Genomic DNA, 7912 nt, shown 5'->3' with positions numbered 1-7912 from the left:
GCCTCAGCCTCCCGAGTTGCTGGGATTACAGGCATGTGCCACCACGCCCAGCTAATTTTGTATTTTTAGTAGAGATGGGGTTTCACCATGTTGATCAGGCTGGTCTTGAACTCCTGACCTCAGGTGAACTGCCCACCTTGGCCTCCCAAAGTGCTGGGCTTAGAGGGGTGAGCTACCACACCCAGCCACTTAAAAAACATTTTTTTTTTTTTTTTTATTACTGGGGAGACAGGATCTCCCTATGTTCCCCAGGCTGGTCTCGAACTCCTGGGCTCAAGCAATCCTCCCACCTTGGCCTCCCAAAGCTTTGGGATTACAGGTGTGAGCCACTATGCCTAGCTGCTAGACTTTAAAATAAACTTCATTCGGCCAGGCGCAGTGGCTCACACCTGTGATCCCTGCACTTTGGGAGACTGAGGCGGGTGAATCACCTGAGGTCAGGAGTTTGACACCAGCCTGGCCAACATGATGAAATCCTGTCTCTACTAAAAATACAAAAAATTGTCTGGGCGCGGTGGCTCACGCCTGTAATCCCAACACTTTGGGAGGCCGAGGCGGGCGGATCACGAGGTCAGTAGATCGAGACCATCCTGGCTAACACTGTGAAACCCCATCTCTACTAAAAATACAAAAAATTAGCTGGACGTGGTGGCAGGCGCCTGTAGTCCCAGCTACTGGGGAGGCTGAGACAGAAGAATGGCGTGAACCCAGGAGGCGGAGCTTGCAGTGAGCTGACCTTGCGCCACTGCACTACAGCCTGGGCAACAGAGCAAGACTCTGTCTCAAAAAAAAAAAAAAATAGCTGGGCGTGGTGGCTCGCGCGTGTAATTCCAGCTACTCAGGAGGCTGAGGCAGGAGAATTGCTTGAACCTAGGGTTGCAATGAGCCAAGATCAACGCCACTGCACTCCAGCCTGGGCAACAAGAGCAAAACTCAATCTCCAAAAAAGAAAAAAAAAGCAAAAAACCCCGAGAACTTTATTCTCTTGGTGCTTTCTTAGCCACCGTCACAGCGTTGTCACGTCTCACTTTACCCAGCTGGCTCCACTGAGGGTTTGTGAGCTGCTCTCCAGTGATGGCACATAGTTCTTATTACCTTACAAGGTGACACTACCTGATCATGGCATTCTGGAAATTGTGACAATATGTACTGATCTTTTGTTGGTGTGACTAACAATATAAAACTTGCTGCTCTGTAAATGTATGCTTCAGTTTAATTAGTTTATTTGGAATAATTGCCCCTAATATTGATTTTTGTTTTTGTTTTAGAGACAAGGTCTTGGTCTGTCATGCAGGGTGGAGTGCAGTGGCGCAATCACAGCTCACTGCAGCCTCCATCTCCCTGACTCAAGAGATTCCCCTGCCTCAGCCTTCCCAGTAGCTGGGACCACAGGCACATGACGCCATGCTTGGCTAATTTTTGTATTTTGTATTTTATTTTTGTTTGACCAGACGAATTTTAAATACAAGTTTTGTATTTTTTGTAGAGGTAGGGCTTTGCCATGTTGCCCACACTGGTCTCGAACTCCTGAATTCAAGTAATTCATCTGCCTCGGCCTCCCAAACTACTGGGATTACAGGCATGAGCCACTGCGCCCAGCCACTCATAATGTTTGTAGATAGTTTAATAGTGAAAGTAGGTACATTCCAATGGTAACACATTCAGTTTATTATTTTTTCCTTTTTTTTTTTTCTTTAGGGGTAAGTGTACTGGAGGGAGTTGGGCATACATTCTAGGAATCTCAAAGGTAAAGTACGATTTAAAAATAATTTTTTAAATAATTAATTTTTTTAAGTTTGCATACAGCTCCAGGTTTTTAATTTTTATATAAGTGGAATCTTTTTTTTTTTTTTTGAGACATATTCTCACTGTGTTGTCAGAGTGCAGTGGTGCCATTATAGTTCACTGCAGCCTCAACTCCTGGCCTGAACAGGGTAATCCTCCTGCCTCAGCCTCCTGAGTAGCTGGGAATATAGGAGCGTGCTACTTTGCCCAGCTCTGTCCTTCTTATTTGCTTTGGACAGACTAGTACTTGAAAAAATAGGGAGGGGGGAGGGATTGCATTGGGAGTTATACCGGATATAAATGATGAGTTGATGGGTGCTGACGAGTTGATGGGTGCATCACACCAACATGGCACAAGTATACATATGTAACAAACCTGCACGTTATGCACATGTACCCTAGAACTTAAAGTATAATAAAAATAAAATAAAATAAAATAAAATAAAATAAAATAAAATAAAATAAAAAAAAGAAAAAATAATTTTCAAATGTTTAGTTGAGTATTTTTTTCCCTTCAACTTTTTGGAGGCTGTTTTTTTGTCATACACATCTCTTTCTCTGGAGTTAATTTTCAGTTATGTATGTTTTACACTTGAACTGCCTAAACTTGTGTTTGCATAGAATTATTTTCAACTTTAACTCCTTAAGTAATCCTTTTCAAGATATTTTAGTATTTTTTTTTTTTGAGTTGGAGTCTCGCTGTGTCGCCCAGGCTGGATGGAGTGCAGTGACGCCATCTCAGCTCACTGAGCCTCAGCCTCGCAAGTAGCTGGGATTACAGGTGCCACCATGCCCTGCTAATTTTTTGTGTTTTTAATAGAGACAAGGTTTCACCATGTTGGCTAGACTGGTCTTGAACTTCTGACCTCTAGTGATCTGCCTGCCTCAGCCTCCTGCAGTGCTGGGATTACAGGCATGAGCCACCGTGCCTGGCTTTTTTTTTTTTTTTTTTTTTGAGACAGTCTTGCTCTGTTGCCCAGGCTGGAGTACAGTGGCGTCATCTCTGCTCACCGCAACCTCTGCCTCTTGGGTTCAAGTGATTCTCCTGCCTCAGCCTCCTGAGTAGCTGGGATTACAGGCGCCCGCCACCACATCTGGCTAATGTTTTGTATTTTTAGTAGAGACGGGGTTTCACCATGTTGGCCAGGCTGGTCTCAAACTCCTGATCTTAAGTGATCTGCCCGCCTCAGCCTCCGGAAGTGCTGGACTAGGCTCAAGGCACCATGCCTGGCCAGATGTTTTAATTTGTAAAGGAACTAGGACCAAAAATTTTGTACTGTATACACATTTTAGAATAAGTTTTAGGCACCTAGCTGTTTGATTTCTGGTAACTAAGATTATAGTCAGTTAAACTTTACTGCTGGCCAGGCACAGTGGCTCATGCCTGTAATCCTAGCACTTTGGGAGGCCGAGGCGGGTGGATCACTTGAGGTCAGGAGTTTGAGTCCAGCCTGGCCAACATGGAGAAACCCTGTCTTTACTAAAATTACAAAAATTAGCTGGGCATGGTGGCACACACCTGTAGTCCCAGCTACTTGGGAGGCTGAGGCAGGAGAATTGCTTGAACCTGGGAGGCAGAGTTTGCAGTGAGCCGAGATTGTGCCCCTGCACTACAGCCTGGGTGACAGAGCGAGAGTCCATCTCAAAAAAACAAAAACAAAAAAATCTTTCCTTCTTTATGCTTACCTATATTTTCTAATTTTTCTGAATATATTTCAATATGTATTATGATTTTGTAAAAGCATTTCAGAAAGGTGGTTATTTTTTGTTTCAAAGCTGAAACCCAGTTTAAAACTCGGTAATACAGTGGTCAGAGGAAGTGGTGAATATCTTGATACTTCAGTTTCTAATATTTAATATATATATAAATGAATGGTTGAGGCTGGGTGCAGTGGCTCGCGCCTGTAATCCCTGCACTTTGGGAGGCCAAGGCGCATGGATCACCTGAAGTCGGGAGTTTGAGACCAGCCTGACCAACATGGAGAAACCCTATCTCTAGTAAAAGTACAAAATTAGCCAGGCGTAGTGGTGCATGCCTGTAATCCGAGCTACTCAGGAGGCTGAGGCAGGAGAATCTCTTGAACCTGGGAGGCGGAGGTTGCCATGAGCTGAGATGGTGCCATTGCACTCCATTGCACTCCAGCCTGGGCAACAAGTGTGAAACTCCATCTCAAAAAAAAAAAAAAAGCAGAATGGTTGAGTGAAGGACTTAATAGACTTCATAGGGGTTTCTATAATTTTTTTTTTTTTGAGTTTGAAGATGAAGCAGATACCTGGTAAGTGCTTGTGTCTGAAAGAAAAGTATAAAAGTATAAATTTAGTTCTAATACTCTGTGTGTGTGTGTGTGTGTAGCCAAAATTATGTTTTTATATACCTTTTTTGTAAGCCATTTAAAAAATACAGGCTTTAAACATACTCTTGTAAGTGTATAAACAGATACTGTGTCTGCTTGCTAATCTAAGATGTCTGTCCGAAAAGGTGCTTGCTTGGTCTTGCTCCCTTATAATGCCAGTACACCCACGCTGGAGACTAGTAGAAGGAATGTTGTCAAACGAGTTTAGTTCTTTTTTTTTCCTTACCAGTTTATGTGTTATTTATTTTCTGTGAATCTTTGGAAAGATTAAACCCACATGGTTCTTCTAACGGGAAAAAAACAAAAAAATTAGTCAAGGCATAATTGCCTTTTTCCTTTCTCCTAGGATCAGAGTGTAGTATTATCCTGCCAGACAATCTTAATTTTGATGAAATACTTATATTTTTCGGACTTAGATTAACTTATTTTTTATTTTTTGAGACGGACTCTTGCTCTGTTGCCCAGGCTGGAGTGCAGTGACGCGATCTCGACTCACTGCAACCTCTGCCTCCCAGGTTCAAGCGATTCTCCTGCCTCAGCCTCCTGAGTAGCTGAGACTACAGGCACCCACCGCCACACCTGGCTAATTTTTGTATTTTTAGTAGAGACGTTATTTCACTGTGTTAGCCATGCTAGTCTTGAACTCCCGACCTCAAGCGATCCACCTGCCTCAGTGCTGGGATTACGGGCATGAGCCATCACACCTGGCCCTCCTTTCACTTTCTAATGCGGAATTCTAATCTATTCCTTTGTTTTACTTGTGTTATTTATATTTACTTACTTCCATTATCTTGACTACTTTACAAAAATGCATTAGGTCCAAAAGTTATTAACACTTAAGGCTGAATTGCCAAATGTTTAAAAATATAGATTTCTGTACCAGAAAAACTTTGCAAAAACTACATTAATTCTTTTTTGTGATGGAGTTTCGCTCTGTCTCCCAGGCTGAAGTGCAGTGGCGTGATCTTGGCTCACTTCAATCTCTGCTGCCCGGGTTCAAGCGATTCTCCTGCCTCAACCACCCGAGTAGCTGGGATTACAGGTGCCTGCCACCGTGCCCGGCTAATTTCTGTATTTTTAGTAGAGAAGGGGTTTCACCATCTTGGCCAGGCTGCTCTTGAACACCTGACCTCGTGACCTACCCGCCTCGGCCTCCCAAAGTGCTGGGATTACAAGTGTGAGCCACTGCGCTCGGCCAAAAATACATTAATTCTTTATGCAGAAATTATTTCATCTTTACTAACTTCTTTGGAACCCAAGGAATCTAACTTTGACTCCTCTAAAACAAAGTCCTTTTAATATCTAACTATTCCGGGTTGTGATAGGCCAACTTGGATTCTGACAAAGTAACTTATTATTAAGGCCTCTCTATGAATAAGTTTCTGTTCCTTAATTTGAAAACATTACCATGATAATGTAATGGATAATGGTGACTAGGAGGTTCCTTTTGGGTAAAACCACAGTAATGATAGTAATGCTGTTTGAAGTTTGATAATGAATATGTGTAATTTTTATGAAACATCATTCTGGTAAATGTGATGAAATATACATGACAGCCCTCTGTTTACATGCTTTCTTTAATTTTGAGGGTGGACTCTTGAATCTTGAAACAGGCTTTACCAGTATTACAGCTCAGCAAAAATGCAGCTGAGGCTCAAAGTTCTCTTTCTGCTCCTTCATTCGGTTGTTTTGTATACCCACTGTATTTATGGAAACAGCTAAGTCCATCCAGGGGACCAAAGCTTCCTCAAAACATGGGGGTTGTGAAAACTTCCTCTCATAAGTTTACAGTGTTCTAAGGATTTTAGATTGTTTTAGTTACTTGGTTTATCTTGATCTCCAGATTTATATATATCTTACTGAGTTGTCATTAGAGATTGTTAAATTAGATTTGGTGGTATTTAATTTCACACTCATACAATTAATGGAGGTGTATCTAATTGTGAAAGTTCCAGATAGGCACCTATTTCTAGATTGGTTGGATACTTCTATGTTATTTGTTTCCTCTGGGAAATAATGGGGTATAATTTTAATGCCATTGCAGTTCTGCTTATTAGTGTGTAGCTTGTTATTGTTGAACTATGTCTTCTTTTGAAGTTAAGTACTATGCCCTTTTTGTGGCATTTGAAAATTTTCTCACTTTTACAGAATTTGTCTTGAGTGTTTCAGTAATTGCATTAGTAGATCTTCAGCAGGGAAGAGCTTGGTGTCAAATTTTTATTGTTTTTCTTTTCTTTTCTTTTTTTTTAAAAATTCTTCAGCTAAGACTGCTGAAGAGGTGATTTATCGTATGGGTATTATACTTGGCTACAAGTAAACACAGAAATAGTCCAGAATGTCACAGGTCCAGGGCAGAGGACCAACATGGGCAGTTTTGGTTATGAGCAAGGTGGGTTTCAGGTGATTGGTGATCAGAGGGTGATGAAGTTCTAGATCCATTGAGATAAGCTCTAGACAGTAGCATGCAGTCCCACAACTTGTACCAGCATCCCCAGCGTCTGAAATTCCATGTTTCTGCTCCTATTGCCTCCACGGTGCAACAAGCTAGCGGTTTACTTGGACCTCTGCCTCATCTTTCTTCTTTTGTGCATTCGCTTCTTCCTCCACTTGGCTCTCATGGTGCAGAGGTTTCCAAGAAAATGGCACTAAGGCTGAGAGCTCTTTTTTTTTTTAATTACTAAAGTAATAAATATTTATTTTTATTTATTGTTGTTATTATTATTATTATTATTTTGAGACAGAGTAACGCTCCGTCACTTGAGCTCAGGAGCCTGCACTTGCCCAGGCTGGAGTGCAGTGGCGCAGTCTCGGCTCACTGCAACCTCTGCCTCCCGGGTTCAAGCGATTCTCCTGCCTCAGCCTCCCAAGTAGCTGTGATTACAGGCGCACGCCACCATGTCCAGCTAATTTTTGTATTTTTAGTAGAGACGGGGTTTCACCATGTTGGCGAGCCTGGTCTTGAACTCCTGACCTAAAGTGATATGCCTGCCTCAGCCTCCCAAAGTGTTGGAATTGCAGGTGTGAGCCACCATCCCTGGCCTGTTCTTTGTTTTTTAAAAAAACCTAAAAACACTGGGAAAAAAATGAAGGGTTTTCTTTCTCACATATGCATGCACTTACTATTTGATTTGAATTATTTTCCCCCAAATTATAGTTAACATTATATATAATTGTTAAGTGCTTTATACAATGTTTTTTTTGAGATGGAGTTTCGCTGTCATTGCCCAGCTGGAGTGCAATGGTGCAATCTTGGCTCACCGCAACCTCTGCCTCTTGGGTTCAAGTGATTCTCCTGCCTCAGCCTCCTGAGTAGCTGGGATTACAGGCAGGCACCACCATGCCTGGCTAATTTTGTGTTTTCAGTAGAAACGGGTTTCTCTATGTTGGTCAGGCTGGTTTCGAACTCCCAACCTAAGGTAATCCACCCACCTTGGCCTCCCAAAGTGCTGGGATTATAGGTGTGAGCCACTGCACCTGGCTGCTGTATTCATTTTAATTCATTTAACTTTCAAAACCCTGTGAACATACCCTATAAAGTAGGTTCTGGTATATGTATTTGCAGATGAAGAAACTGAGTCATAGAGAAGTAAAGTAACTAGACAAAGATTGCACAGCCAGGGAGTGGCGAACCTGAGACTTGAGCCCAGGTACTCTTGCTCCAGGGTTTAACTCCTAGACTGCCTCTGGGATCGTACCATGCATATTGTTCTGCAGTTTGCTCTTTTCACTTAATGATGTCTGATGGACGTCTTTCTTTGTTGTTGTTGTTGTTT

The 7912-nt window shown here is 42.2% G+C and overlaps 1 protein-coding gene across 2 annotated transcripts in view; it reads left to right on the top strand.

Annotated features, from left to right (window-relative positions):
* The window catches only part of GAPVD1 (GTPase activating protein and VPS9 domains 1), a 110615-nt gene that overhangs the window by 11062 nt on the left and 91641 nt on the right, over positions 1-7912 (top strand). For both annotated transcript variants that reach the window (XM_011931381.1, XM_011931380.1), the window contains exon 2: positions 1699-1747. The gene's annotated coding sequence lies outside the window, so the exon portion shown is untranslated. The remainder of the gene's footprint in view (positions 1-1698; positions 1748-7912) is intronic.

Source organism: Colobus angolensis, unplaced genomic scaffold, assembly GCF_000951035.1.
Source record: "Colobus angolensis palliatus isolate OR3802 unplaced genomic scaffold, Cang.pa_1.0 Scaffold9, whole genome shotgun sequence".
Lineage (NCBI taxonomy): Eukaryota > Metazoa > Chordata > Mammalia > Primates > Cercopithecidae > Colobus > Colobus angolensis.
This window is presented reverse-complemented; position numbering and strand designations above follow the sequence as displayed.